Source organism: Phyllostomus discolor, chromosome 3 (assembly GCF_004126475.2).
Source record: "Phyllostomus discolor isolate MPI-MPIP mPhyDis1 chromosome 3, mPhyDis1.pri.v3, whole genome shotgun sequence".
Classification (NCBI taxonomy): Eukaryota; Metazoa; Chordata; class Mammalia; order Chiroptera; family Phyllostomidae; genus Phyllostomus; species Phyllostomus discolor.
Window position 1 is genome coordinate 147,452,753 of NC_040905.2, and position 15,988 is coordinate 147,468,740.

The window sequence follows — 15,988 nt, forward strand, 5'->3', positions numbered from 1 at the left end:
ATTTCCATCTTTTGATAGGTATTTAGGACACAGGTATTATTCTGATGTAGATGTACATAGGAAAATAAGTAAGATTTCAGTTTTCAGAATAAAAGAACCCAAGAAGTTTTCTTTGATAAGAATGTAATTATTAAAGCAACATGCAAATTTAATAACATAACAAAGTAAACATGTTTTGTAAATTTTAATACAACATAAGGGCAAGTTTTGTGTATAAATATTTAACTATGATAATATAAACGAATAAACAGTAATAAATATATACATAAGGAATAAATAAATCACATCAGAGCCATCACCTCTTAAGAAGTGATATCTCAGGAGCTAATTTTGTAAGATTTTCTTGCAGAACACTCTGAGAAAAGATGTGCTGAATTAACGTCAATACATTCTGTGACTGAAGCAGAAAGAAGAGCCTTTCCCCATGACCTGAGTCCTATGTACAGGGGAGATCGGGCACATTCATCCGTGACACCTGGATGAAGGTGACCACAGGTCTCAGTCCATGTTACTTAACCTTTCTTGCAAGGTTATTATGGAAGAGAAGGATCTTCATGATTTCCACTCGGACAACCTCCCAGGCACAGTCACTGTACTGCTTCTTTTCCAAGTAGCGAAAAAGGCCCTGGAAGTACTTCCCTCACAGCCAGTGTAGGTCCCTGGATGACAGGGCAGTTCCTCCCTCTCCCATCTCCTGCAGCAAACAGGGCTCCAGGTCTTCCAGCTGCTGATAGAGTCCCATGCGCAGCTGGTTCAGGAGGGTGGTGTTCCAGGCAGCAGAGGCGTGCTCTGTGAGCACGAGGTCAGAGACATCCTGGAGCATCCCGTGGAGGACGAGATGGCCTGGGCCTCCTGGACCTGGCTGCCATTTACCTTTTCTGGGGGAATCTGAAGTCTTTTTTGTCCTTCAGACAGGGACAAAGTGGCGATTCTCTGCATTGCCTCAAAAGCGCCAAGTTTCTCCTTGCTGAGCAGGATGTGCTTCTGAGGTAGGACACAGCCCAGAGCTCCACTGGGGCCACAGCTGAACACCACCAGGACGGTGAGCAGAGACAGCGGGAGGGCCATGGATCAGGAGGGGCTGCTGGCCTTGCTGAACGGACGTCTGATGAAAACTTTGGACCCTAATTAGCCTATGACCTTCTTCTCTAAGCATGGCCATTAAATAGGGAGACACAATAATTTTCATTTTCTAAATATTTCTTTATACTTTTACTTCCTTTTTTGTTTTCATTCATGAGTTCTCCACGTGTTCTAAAAAGATGTCATCAATCTACACTGTTAATTTTGCCATTTTAATTTTCTCAATGAAGTAGACATGTATCAGTCCAAAGGGATATTCAATAGTCAAATGAGAAGCATCATTGTCCCAAAGTCAGAAGTGTATGTAGGTGTTAAATACTCACACACATGCACATACTCATGACCAATTTTTATTGCATATGTTTTGCTCTTCACTGTATTAGAAACAAAATTTGGTCTTCAATCTGGACAACATTTTTTTCATCTTTACATAGGGAGCCAGGCTCCCTCAGCCTTGTGACTTTGTGTATTTTGTTAGGTACTTACCAGACCGTGTATGGTAAATAAGCTCTTCAGTAAAGTCAAATAACAAAGTGACAGGGCTTTTTCTGTCATATCTATCACATCCTATATTGTTTTCATATGCCACAAACATTATGATAATTTTAAACAAGTATAAAATACATTTGTAGTGAGAAAACAGATCTTGAGATCATGTTTCGAAGTGTGAAATAAAAATGTTTTAACCTTTAATGAGTCTTGTTTCACCAGTAAGTTATTCTTTTCCTTATTTGTCCCTGTTTGATAGATATTAGATACCCACATTTACAATAAAGTGTGGATTTAGGTTCACTACGAAACCAGACAAAAAAAATGCCTACTGTCTTGAGAATACTTTTCCCCAAGCAGATTAAATTTTAAAAAATAATGTTTTTCTGGTCTATTGAAGGGTGATAGGAAAATAAAAGTAATCTAAACCCTAGAATCAAGTATCTCTTTTCTTCATGAACAAGTTGATAGGAGATGCTGGCTGTGTTATTATTTGGTTAGAGCATCATCCTGATATGCCAAGGTTGCAGGTTTGCCCCTTGGTCAAGGCGCATACAAGAAGCGACCAATGAATACAGAAATAAGTGGACAAGAAATTGATTTTCTCTGTCTTTCTGTATCTCTTCCCCCTCCTCTCTCTCTCTCTAATAATCAATCAATCAATTACTTACAAAAATAATTTGGCAGGAAAACCCAGAAACTAAGAAAATCTATTTTGACTTTCTTTTATTTTTTAAATATATTTTATGATTATGCTGCCACAGTGTCCTAATTTTCCCCCTTGCCACCTCTGCCCAGAACCCCCATTCCCTCCAGCAATCCCTTCTGTTAGTTCAGCTCCATGGATCATGCATCTAAGTTCTTTGGCTATTCCATTTCCTATACTGTTCTTAACATCACCTGTCAATTTTGTACCTACCAATCTGTACTTATTAATCCCTGCACCTTTTCCCCCACTCCCCCTCCCAGCTGATAACCCCCAAATAATCTCCATATCTATGATTCTGTTCCTGTTCTGTTTGTTTGCTTAGTTTGTTTTTTAGATTCAGTTGTTGATAGTTGTGAATTTGTTGCCATTTTAATGTTCATCGTTTTTCATCTTTTTCTTATATAGTTTCCTTTAACATTTCCTATAATAATGGCTTGGTGTTAATGAACTTTAATCTTTACCTTCTCTAGGAAGCACTTTATCTGTCTTTCAATTCTAAACATTAGCTTTACTGGATCGAGTAATTCATGTTTGAGGTCCTTCCTTTTCATCACTTTGAATACTTCTGACAGTGCCTTCTAGTCTGCAAAAGTATCTTTTGGGGAATCCACTAACAGCCTAATGGGAACTCTTTTGTAGGTAACTCTCTGCATTTCTCTTGCTGCTTTTAAGATTCCCTCTTTATCTTTAACCTTTGGCATTTTAATTATGATGTGTCTTGGAGTTGCCCTCTTGCATCCATCTATTTGGACTCTTTGTGCTTCATGGACTTGTATGTGTATTTTCTTCACCAGCTTAGGGACTCTTTTTTCTTTCAAAAAAGTTTCTGCTTTTCATCTTCTTCGTCTCTTATCCCTATGATTCGGCTGTTGCTACAGATCTCCCAGAGGCTCTGTATCCTATCCTTGTTTGTTTGTTTGTTTGTTTTAAATTATTTTTTTCTTCTTGCTGTAGTGATTGAATGCTTTTTTCTTCCGTATGTTCCAAATCATTGATTTGACTTTTGGCTTCATCCCTTGCACTGTTGGTTCCCTATAGAATTTTCTCTGCTTCACTAAATGCAACCTTCATTTTGCTTGGGTCTTTTTTATGCTGTTGCAATATCCAATGATTTCTCTGAGCATCTGATAAACCAGTGTTATCTCTGCATCTGAAAGATTGCTCATCTCATTTTATCTAGTTCTTTTCCTAGAGTTTTGTTCTCTTCTTTCGTTTGGGTCATATTTCTTTGTCTTCTCATTTTGGCAGCCTCCCTGTGTTTGTTTCTGTGTATTAGGTAGAGCTTCTTTGACTCCCTGTCTTAATACTGTGGCCTATTGTAGAAACAGTTCCCATAAATTGGGGGGCAGAGCTTTACATAACTGCCCAGGTGGGGCAACCCATTTCATTTCTGTGGCTCTGTGGGGGAGGGCTCAGAGAGGACAGTGCCACGGACCAGCCTCTGGAGAGTGCCTGGAAGGAGGGCTGTTCTTATAGCATCTGCCCAGTTGCCAGTCAATTCACGATTTCCCCTTCTCCCTATATGCTTTGTGCCCTTCCAACTTTTGCCCTGGTGCTGAGTTCCAGAAGGGGTGGGTCAGCATGGGTTCTAAATCTGCTGTAGGCTCTTTTAAGAGGAGTCTCTTGAGAACCTGACAGTTTCTTCCACTTGCCCCAAACCCCACTGGTTTTTTATAGCCAGAAATTATGGGAACTATCTTTCTAGGGCTGAAAACCCTGGCTTGGTGGTCTGGTCTGGGGCTGGGATCACTTGCTCCTGAGGTATCCCTTCTGATTTTTATCCACCACACATGAATGTGGGACCACCCATTCCACCACCTCTCTATACCACTTTGTGTCTCCATGCCTCTCGTGCCTTTCCACCTCTCTGCTCCTATCCCCCTCTCCACCATTACCTGTCTGGATCACCGTGGCTTCTTTAATTCTTGGTTTTTGAACTTCCCATACAGCTAGATTTTCTGATGAATCTGCCTGATATTGCTTTGTAGTCTAGTAGTAATTTTTTTCTGTCGTTGTGCATGGAGGAAAATCATGTTTATTTATGCCTCCCATCTTGAGCAGAAGTCTGTCTCTGACTCTCTTTTATTAATATTCTATGTCTTTTAGATGGGGCCATCATTCTACTACTCTTTGATTCTGCATTTATGTGTTTTACCTGTGAGCACAGATATCAGGTCTTCTTTTAAAGAAAAGGACTGAGAATAGTTATACATGACAATTTCTTCTCTGTCACGTATGATTTGAACTTGAATGTCAACTGGTGTGTCATAGGTGCTAAATGAATAATGCCATGTGTGTTAGTTCAGGCTGCTATAAAGAAGCACCATAGAACAGGAGGCTTATAAACAACAAAGTTATTTGTCATAACTCTGGAGTCTGGAAGTATAAAGATCAGCATGCCAGAATGACTAAGTTTTGTTGAGAACCCTCTTCTGGGTTGCTGACAGCTGTCTTCTATTTGTGTCTTCTCTTCTCTACCTCTAATGGTGGAGAGTGGAGAGAGGAAGACAGTAGTGACTCTCATAAAGACATTAATCCCATCACTGGGGCTCCTCCTTCATAACCTCGTCTAATTGTAGTTCCCTCCAAAAGACCCCACCTTATAAGATATCACATTGAGGGATAGAGTCTCAACATATGAATTGTTGGTACAAACTAAACTTCAGTCCATAACAACAAGATAAAAAGATTCCAAGGTATTATGGTTATGACAAGGTTTCATTAGAATATTTTTCACTGTCCATATTTACTTGAGAATAAAGAACACATTCTTGATGCCTTCTTCCTTTCTTTATGACACATGAATTCTGAACTGATTGCATGTGACAGTGGTACTGTGTTCATGATTACCAAGCACCTACAAGGGATTTACCAGAATACCTCTGGCAATTAAGCTCTTTGGAACCAAGAACTGGGTTTTGTTGGCTCTTTCATTCACAGCAGAGGCTGATGAGTTTAGTGAATGAGCCACTGGCATGTTTCTCTTCTTTCTGGAACTCATTCAAGCAGGTCCATGTTGTTATGCTTCTTCACTGGAGCCACTAGGTCAGGACTTCTGTAGACATTGCCATTTCTTTCCAATGTTGTGTAAGTGGCCATTAGTGCTCCTCAGGCTGTGTCAATACTCAAGTAGGAACCCTGTTTTTTTTCTGGTGTAGGAAGGTGTGGAGATTCTAATATCAAGATAATTTTATTTTCCCAGCGCTAACTCATCCAAACGGGAGACATTAGGTCTAGAAACCCCTTTTCTCTGAAGTGACAGTGTCCTCAATCTGAACTCTATTAGAATTACTCTCCCTGAGAACAGTCTGATCACAATCTGATGTCTTTAGAATTCTCCTGCTGGGGAGGGGCTGTGTCTTTGTTCACAGAATAATTTCCCCCAGGACCCTTGCCTTTCCCCCTGGAGTGTTTGAGTGCCCTGGTTCTGAGCAGTGTCTTTCTCATTTCCTGACCCATATCCCCGGGTATCAAAAGTGTAAGCAGCCTTCAATGCTGAGAGCAAAAGTATGTTTTATCAAAGTAGGTGATGAAATTAATGATCAATTGTAATCACTTTAATTATAGTAGGCCAATAATTTTTATTTTGCCAGTACAGCTTTTGTTGTTCAACTCTTACATTATTGGACATATTATGCTCAATGATGACTCTCCCAACAGAGGCTTATAATAGGCTTATATAATAATTAGTCCTCTAATTATTCACTCAGTCGGTGTGGTTGTAATAGGGTTTTTTGGTGGTTTTTTTGTTTGTTTGTTTGTTTTACTTCTTTCTCTCTCTCTTTTTTTGTCTATTTCTATTTCATTCTGAGAAAGCAGGGCCGTGAGGCCTAGGCTGCAAAGTCAGAGAGAAACAGCCTTCTCTCCTTTACTTGTCCCTTACTTGCTTGTGATTTTTTTTTAATTTTGTAATTTTTTTTCAGGTAGTGGCTTAGGAGACAAGGTTTGGCCTGCTGCTCCTCTATGATGCTCTGTTTCATCATGACTTTGATACAAACAAAACAAAAAGGCAAGGGCTACACTATTTTCTCCATAATTTTTAAGATTTCAGATTTCTACTTTCTCATTTCAGTATTTCTAGAAAGCAAAATTTGGCAGTTGTGCATGAGCAAACAGAGAAAACAAAATAGGTCTAAATGTCATGAAAATGAAAGAAGGGAAGTGAAGGGAAGAAATGAAGAGAAAGGAAGTGCTGACAAAATGGCAAAATGTAAGTAAAATCTGATGCAACCAAAGTGGGTGCTAGGGGCTGTGGCACAGGGGAAAAACAAAGACCAATATTGAGTCACACAGAGGCAGCAAAGAGGCTGCTCTTGCAAGACGCTCAAAGGAGAACTTCTGTGCTCTTCTTCTGGTTCAGTGGACTGTCCTCAGCTTTGCAAGAACACCCACCTGATTCAACTTCCTTTTAACCCTCACGTGATGAGCGCTGCAGATAAAGAGAGGAATCACACCAGTCAGCTCACAAGAGACTGGCAACCAGAAAGCCAGTTGCCAGAACGCTAGCCCTCTCTGGCAGAATGGTGGATATTAGCTTTGCCTGAACACTCCCTAGCTGATAAATCCCTTAAAGGCAATGAAAAGATTACTTTAAGAAACTGAGAATTAAAAAGAAAACAGATGATCCCAAAAGATTCGTCTCTTAATCTGGATAATAATCATGATATTAATTATAATAATATTAAATTTACTGCATACTAACTATGGCGTAGGCACTGTTTAAGATCATCATAAACAATAACTCAGTCCTTTTGACAAACCTATTTATATTAGTACTTATCCATAAAACTGAAATTATACATTTGGAGGGATGAACTACAGGCATACCTCATTTTATTGTGCTTCACTCAATTGTGAAAACAGATGTTGTGGATTTTACAAAATGAAGAAAAGACCCTCCACCAGTAAAACAATTACAATTCACTTTACTGAAATACTTGCTTTATTGAGGTGTGTGGAATCAACCCATAATATCTCTGAGATATACCTGTATTCCAAATGTACCAAAACCCCTTAGACATAGTTGAGATCATGGCTTGTCTGTAAGAGCCCATTAGAGGAAATAAGGATGGAAATGACATGGCACTTAAAACAAAGGAGAGTCCAGGAGATTAAATGAGTGTAGCAGAGAGAGTGAAATGACCAAGGATTCTGAGTTCCACCTCAAATACCAAAGGGCTGCTGTCTATTACTTTGTAGGACACACCAACTCCCTTTGGCGTAAGGGAGTTGAAATGACTGACTTTGGAGCACTACTGAAAGGTAGGCAAATACTTTTTAAATAGTTATAAGGGAATATTTTTTTTCTACCAATTGAAGAAAAGTCCAAAGTTTCTTTAGGAAATATGTCATTTATTTCCTCAAACCATTTTTTCTGACTCTTGGAAGTTATTTAGGACCTTGGTTTTCTTGTGAATTCCAGAACACAAAGCACCTAAACGTTTCCAGTCGAGAAGTAGCCCAGCCACATATAGGCTCTGACTTTTCTCCTTTAGGACCTCATAGATTCTGATACAAGAGATCTGAGCAGATCCTTGGGGAGAAGTAGGGAAGGCTCCTAGGTGGGGGTTGCCCAAGGCAATGATAAACAGTCTAGGATGGGATTGGCTGAGAAGTTGGAGGTATCTGAAGCACATAGAATTTTGGGCCAGAAGATTTAAAATAAAAAGAGGGCAGAGATTGGCTCTCAGGCTCTCTTCCTCAAGGGTGCCTGGTTGATGATGCTGCAATGTCTGTGTTTCACAAAGGACAATATTTTGGATGGATTTTGGATGGGAGAACACTCAGGGCACAGCCTAGTCTTGAGCTGGCCTGGCAGAGGGGTGGCAGGGTTATTCTTCTTTGAGTGTTCTAAGGGTGACAAGCTCTGAGGCAGAAGCCTGCCATTCTTCTACAATGTGTAGCTTTTGATCTTATGTTGTTTTACTTTGTATACTAAACCTATGGAATCACATCATTAAAAACTAACAAGGGGATGATAGGATAACTAAGGTAATAAAGATTTTTAGTTTCATTTGACACGCTTAAGTGACTAATGCATGTGGAAAGCTGTATTTCTAACAATTGTGCAGCTTTTGAATAAAGACTCCTTCCTTATCACCAAACTTGCCTCCAGAATTTTGCCTAGAGGGTGGTGGCAGGCAGCAGGACCACATTGCTGTGTCAGTAACAATTCCACAGCAGATTCTGTCAGGCCAGGTGGTTGTTCTTATTCCCCAAAAACAATTCTATTTCTGACCTGTGGCTTAAACTGGGTGTCCTGTTGTCTACTGTTAGAATCCAGTGAAATCCCTTCTCTCTAGGGTTGTAACCAGTGGTTTCTTGTGGGGGACTGGGGCTTGGGGGTGGATTGACCTTTGTAGTGCTTCAATCAGCAGGAAGTGAGTGTGGAGTTGTGGCCACATTCACACTCTGGAACTTGACCTGGAAAAACCTCTAGTGCTACATGGTGATCCCTCACAGCCCATCCATGGGCACCAGGCGCTGATCCCTATCTCCCCTGTGACCCATCTAAGGCTGACTGGGAGAACCTCAGAGTGTAAAGTCCACTTCTGCTGCAAGAGGCATGCAATTGACCTTTGCATTTTTACCTTATATTGTATTTATCTCCAACCACTCACATTAAGGTACAGTGTAGTGGGCTCCATTTCAGTATGAACTTGTAATACTGTGGTATTTAATAACTTCAACACTATTTTGGGCTTTCATTTATTGCCTGCTAATGTGCCCTCTCTACCAGCAAAGCATGACTATGTCCTCACTACCATAACCTTAGAAGCCATGTATGTCACATCTTCTCTTGAGAGTAGCTCTCAGGAGTCTGTAAGATACCCGCGGGATGAGGAAATGTGTTATTAAACCTGATTCCTTGGCATTTGGGCTAATGGCTACTACCAGAGGAGCTCAAGCAATGCACATGAGGAGAATTATCATGATAATAATAAAAATGGAATAATACCAACACATAGTACATATAGCTGATTTGAGAAAATATAAAAATTGATCAAAAGGCAATAATAATTGTTTATGGTTAAAGGGAAAGATTTTTTCAAGAGTTTCTTTTAAACTGCTACTTGATATCAAGAACATTTTCTTCAAGTTTGTATTTGCAAGATATAGAATATCAAAATGAAAAACAAGTCCCTGGTTATTATTGGAATAGTCATTCTCCACTTTTTAAAAAAATCAATTTTTTAAAGATTTTATTTATTATTTTTAGAGAGAGGGGAAGGGAGGAAGAAAGAGAGGTAGAAAAACAATGATGGGTTGCTTCTTGTACGTGCCAGACAGGGCAGAACCTGCAACCCACGCATGTGCCCTGACCCGGCATCCAGCCTGAGACCCTTCTCTTTGTAGGAGAAAGCCCAACCAACTGAGCCACACAGATCAGGGCTCCACTGTTATTTTTGCCTTTTCTGTAAGTACCGGGAAAGAGCTACCAATTGGTGTTTCAGTTTGGCAAACAATGATATAATTTATTAGAGAGGGCCCAACATAACAGTCTTCTTTATTTCCTGCCCCCCGCACCCCACCCCACCCCAGGAATTCTTAAATGAGGAAAGAGCATAGTTCAATTTTCACTCTGACAGCTTCTAATCCTCCATATAGGGATGAGGCCTGGAAGAATGTTTGGACTTCAATACTGGATAAGACAAATCTGAAGGTTTCCTGTTTTTGTCTTTGCTCCAGTTGTTCCTGATTTTAAAGTCAAGGCTAGAGGGTACTTTATCCAGGAAGATCTTATTTAAAGCAGTAATTAGTCTTCTGAGCTGAAGAGTTTGAAGGTTTGCTGGTGAATTGCATGGCAGATTTTATCTCCAATTTTCTCAGGAAACATGAAGTGGATTCTGACATTCCAGCGTGGTTCAGAGGCGTTCGTTTTCAGATACCTTACAAACATGAAAATTTCCTTGTTTTTCAGGCTCTGGTTCCAAGGCATGGCGCAACGGAAGGAACAGGGAAAGCTATAGTAGAGCATCACCATTGCCATTTTAGCAGAGACCAAGGAATCCGGAATTTCAGTGCTTTATTTGGACAGTGAAACTGAGCGCGCGGCCACCTAACAGCCGGAAGGGGACGCCCGAACTCACCGTAACAGACTAACCGGAGCCGCCGACCTGGAGGACCTGTCTCTGGGTCCCCGTGCCAAGTCCACGGAGAGAATAGGGAGAGAGAATAGGGACCTCCACGCCAGCTGGAGCCCCGGCCCGGGTGAGGCGTCGCTGGGGCCGCAGGATCACTGAGTAAACTCTTCCTTTTCTGGCCTGAACGCCGAGGGGCAGCTCTGCGGGGCTTCGCACAGAGCCTTTCATTTTCTGCACCTTCCCATGCAGTGATCCTTTCCTTCCTCGGAGAATATTTTGGCTAGACAGGTATACGAAAGCATAATTTATTCAGGGGGTTGACGTCTGGAAATCAGAGGGTGCTGCTGTGTGTGTCCAGATTTAGGATTGTTTCCCGGGAGAAGGATGCGAATTCAGCGAAAGAGGAAACGCACCTAACAATCTGGAGAGAGACACACACGTATGTACGTCTGAATGTATATGTGTATGTGTGTATATATGTATATGTGTGTGTACCTGTGTGTATTTATTAAATTTTAATGGTTAATTTTCCCTACAATGGTAAAATAGTCGAAAAATATTGAAAAGTAGGTCTATTATAACTCTATTTTAACTTTAAAGATTTTATTTATGCCAAAATGGAAATTTGCTATAATTTCCTGGGCTTTACTGAAAGCACATCTACCTATAATATTGCCAGAATTACTTCTTTACTCATCTCATTTACAATTGAGAGAATTGCCATCTGGAATAATTTAATTCTGGCTTAATGAAAGAGTTTTGGAGAAGCAGTGTATAAATTTCTGATTTGCATTCTTTTTCCCCATTTGGTCCCGAATGTATTTACAAATTTCAGGAGATAGTTGTCCTGTTCCACAGTCTGACAATATGATTTTATGGCAGCCCAATATTTGCTATCTTTTTGGTCGACAACTATAGTAACCATCTTGTTGGCATTTTTTTAGGGGGCTACCTCTTCCTTTTTTCTTCAAGTGCTTCTGTATGTATTGAGACTGAAAAGTGACCCAAAATTTTTATTATGACAGCTTCACTATCAAAGCAAATCACACCTTTTTCAGCACTGTTGTGTGAAAGGGGCCCAGGATATTTGGTAAGTAAGTACATTTTAGTTTCTTTGGTGAGCAATTTATAGACTGAATGTGATTTGTCAACATTTAATTTTGGACTCTCCCCCACCCCTGCCCTTGACTCGTACAATACTCAGGCTTTCATAATTGCAGGGCCAAATCTTGTCTTTAAACTTTTCAATTTTGTTCATTATGGATTTTTTATTAATTTTGGTTTTTCAAAAATGGTGGTTTAATATGTTCCTTTTCTTCATTACCATCACTTGGCACCCCCCTTTCAGTCAGTATCTGAGACAGGTTACTGACTCACCTAAAGCTAATCCCCACACTAGACAGAGTTTCTGATGTATTGTTGTGATTTTCCTTGGCTGAAAATTAAGTTTGAAAATCAAAGAACATTTTCTTCTCTATCCATCACTATTTTTTTTACAAGAGATCTTTGTCTTTATAACATTGTTTTTCCTGTACCTTAAACATTATAACCAGAGGTAATCTGAACTAAGTGAAGGTAGGGAAGAAATTATTTATATACAGTAAGTTATTTATACAATACATTTCACAGAGTAGTTATGATCTGCCAGATAACTTACTAAGATTCAGATTCTCCAGAAGGAGCTTCAGGGGCACTGTGCGATTTCTCTTGTGTGCCAGGCACAGCCTTGACCGTGTGGCCTGGGCCTTGCTACTCATAGCCCTGCAGACAAGCCTCTGTCCTAGAGATCCCATTTGGGAGATTCTGACTTCCCTGATCCTAAATCTTTTTTTTAATATATTTTATTGATTATGCTATTACAGTTGTCCCATTTTCTCCCCCTTCACTTCCCTCCACCCTACACACCACCTTCCACCCACATTCTCCTCCTTTAGTTCATGTCTGTGTGTCATACATATAAGTTCTTTGGCTTCTACATTTCCCATACTATTCTTGCCCTCCCCCTGTCTATTTTCTATCTACCATCTATGCTACTTATTCTTTGTACCTTTTCCCTCTCTCTCCCCGTCCCACTCCCTTGTTGATAATTCTCCATGTGATTTCCATTTCTGTGGTTCTGTTCCTGTTCTAGTTGTTGGCTTAGTTTGTTTTATTTTTGTTTTAGGTGTGGTTGTTAATTATTGTGAGTTTGCTGTCATTTTACTGTATATATTTTTTATCTTCTTTTTCTTAGACAAATTCCTTTAACATTTCATATAATAAGGGCTTGGTGATGATGAACTCCTTTAACTTGACCAGATCTGAGAAGCACTTTATCTGCCCTTCCATTCTAAATGAAAGCTTTGCTAGATAGAGCAATCTTGGATGTAGGTCCTTGGCTTTCATGACTTGGAATACTTCTTTCCAGCCCCTTCTTGCCTGTAAGGTCTCTTTTAAGAAATCAGCTGACAGTCTTATGGGAACTCCTTTGTAGGTAACTGTCTCCTTATCTCTTGCTGCTTCTAGGATTCTCTCCTTCATTTTAGTCTTGGCTAATGTAATTATGATGTGCCTTGGTGTTTCCTCCTTGGATCCAACTTCTTTGGGACTCTCTGAGCTTCCTGGACTTCCTGAAAGTCTATTTTCTTTGCCAGATTGGGAAAGTTCTCCTTAATTATTTGTTTAAACAACTTTTCCACTTGTTGCTGTTCCTCTTCCCCTTCTGGTACTCCTATAATTCGGATGTTGGAACGTTTAAAGATGTCCTGGAGATTCCTAAGCCTCTCCTCATTTTTTTGAATTCTTATTTCTTCATTCTTTTCTGATTGGATGTTTTTTTCTTCCTTCTGGTCCATACCACTGATTTGAATCCCAGTTTCCTTCCCATCACTATTGGTTCCCTGTACATTTTCCTTTATTTCACTTAGCATAGCCTTCATTTTTTCATCTAATTTGCGACCAAATTCAACCAATTCTGTGAGCATCCTGATTACCAGTGTTTTGAACTGTGCATCTGATAGGTTGGCTATCTCTTCATTGCTTACTTGTATTTTTTCTAGAGCTTTGATCTGTTCTTCAGTTTGGGCCATTTCTTTGTCTTGACATGCCTTTTACTTAGTGAGGGGCAGAGTCTTAGGAACTTACTGAGGACGGCAACCCACGTGGCGGTTTGTGGCCCTGTAAGTTGGGAAGGGGTCGAGAGGAATAATGGCGCTTGGTCAGCTCTCTGCTGGATTTCAACCACTTCCCCGATGCCCCAATCAAACTGGGTTCTTCTGGTGCTGATTCCTGTGAGGGTTGCCTGGTATGTTCTAATACCTTGTGGGTCTCTCCAGTGAAGTCTCCTGTGAAGCTAGGAGTTGCTCCCGCTGGTGCCTTAACCGTCACAGGTGTTTTCAATGAGAGGTTTGAGCTTTATTTCCCCTGCACTGGGACCCTGGGTTATGCAGTCCCTCCCTCTCCCCAGTTTTTGCCTGGTTTATCTGCCACAAACGTGGGACCACCCAGTCTGCCACCAGCTGCCTTGCTGGCCAGCTACATGCCTTGCGTGCCCTGTCCACAATCTGCCACCTCACTGGGTCCACCAGCCACCCCTTTGCATGTCCCACCTCACCCTTCACCACCTTGCTGCCAAGTCCTCTCTGCTTGGCTTGCCTGTCTCCACCCCTCCTACCAGTGTGGATGAATGTGTCGTCTTTAACCCTTTGGTTGTCAGACTTCCATACAGTTCAATTCTCTGTCAGTTCTAGTTGTTTTTTTGTTTTTACATTGTTGTTGTCCTTTTGATTGTGCAAGGAGGCACAGTGTGTCTACTCCTGACCCTAAATCTTAAAAACAACTGCCATATTGTCAAATAGTCAGTTAAACTATGTCACAGCCAAAATACAAAATAGGTCAATCTATGTGAAGTGCCATGGAAATGATTTCCAGCATAGCAGGGTGGGACAAAAGTAGGTTACAGTGTGAACACATGAAGCAAAGTTTATTCTTGTATTGTTATTTATAATTATTATAGTATTGTTCCTATGAACAACTGTTAAACACTACTTTTGACCCATCCTGTATATTACACAAAAATATCAAACCATACAGTGTTGCCTTTGGTGTAAATTGGTAAGAGCATATCAAAAAATACATTTGTTCTGCAGAGCTCATTTCAGATGTCAACCCCCACCTTTAGTGGATAGGAGCCACCGTGAGGTCTCACTGTCCTCTGACCAGTCTGATATTTCTAGGGTACTGGGACCTATGGGGACTTTGCGTTTCGTGTATTTGCAAGTCCATGAGGCAACTTGAGCCTCAAAGTCAGGTGTTAAATTTGTATAAAGTGCTCGCCTGTATATTCTAACCTTCACTATCATGTTATTAGTACATTTGAATATTTCCCAGTTAGTCAATGAGATCTAAGAGTTGAGTACTCAGTTCTCTATATTAAATATCAAAACTATTATTACTATTATTATCTTCATGGGCCTACAACATGTAGAGAAGGTGGGTCCCACTCCAGCAAGTGCAGATTGTGAGCAGCCCTTTGAAAATATTCTGAGGCAGAGACTATCCATGGGGAATCTGAGGGTCTGGAGCCACTCTTGGTTGGAGAGTCTTCGGAGGCCCAAAAGCTGAGTGCTGCCTGTCAAACAGTGATAGAAGAACTGTGAGAAGAGTTCCTCTGCCAGGAGAAACAGTAAGGTTCCTCAATGTCCAGAAAGCTCTACCAGAACCTCATCTGTAAGGCCAAATCTCTCTATCTCTGGTCTTCCAGAAGCCATGGAGACAGAGTGCGGTTTCCTGAGGTGAAACCGGTGGTGGTTTCCAATAGACGACATTAGGTGGACACCCCTCAGGCTCTTCTCACCTTTCGTGTGGCTCTGTCCTAGGACATGCTATGTGGACCGTCTCTCCAACTAGCCCTCTCATTTCTCATTCATTTCATTAACAATGCTTAGAGTACCAACCAAATGCTAAGCACCCAATGCTGATGACAGAGCAGTGAGTCCCTGTTCTGGAACAAGATAGATAATTAAGTCAAAAGTCACATCAAAGACTAAAAAGTAGGCTTCAGGAACTAAAGGCACCTTTCCCAAGTGGAAAGGTCAAAGGACTCACCCTGGGAAACTTTTTTTCCCACTGTTAACAGGAAGGAAGGAAGGAAGAGAGGAGGAGTGGGAAATACATGTTTTTGAGTTTTGTGAAGAAAAGTTCTTTCCTCATGGCCACAGTTTCCTCTGTGAAGTGGTACCGAGCACACAGGCTGAAGTAGGGGGGCCAAAGTTCTCAAGTGGAGAATGTTCGAAACAGGTTAGTTGAGGGTAAGAGAGCTGACCATGCAGCAGTGATATCTGCTCCAAGAAGCAGGGAGCTTTGTCAGTTTTGTTCTCTTATTTATCCTGAGTGCACATAGAAGGAACCAACCAAATATATGCAGTGAATGGAAAATATGAATTCCATGCAGTATTGGAGATGCCATTTAGCTGTAGACCATAGAACTGTGGTGACACAATACACTCAATCATTTGATTTTATCTAGTAGGTCTCAGCCACTTAACTAGAGGTCAGACCTACGTAAGAGGCAGAGGGTTTGGACTTTTGCCAGCTAGGAACAATGAAACAAGAATGAGGTGAGGGTGTTTAACATGTTGCTTAA

The 15,988-nt window shown here is 40.8% G+C and overlaps 1 pseudogene; it reads right to left on the reverse strand.

Annotated features, from left to right (window-relative positions):
* Window positions 1-498: 498 nt before the first annotated feature.
* On the reverse strand, window positions 499-1,068 carry LOC114506808 (annotated as a pseudogene).
* Between the last annotated feature and the right edge of the window lie 14,920 nt (window positions 1,069-15,988).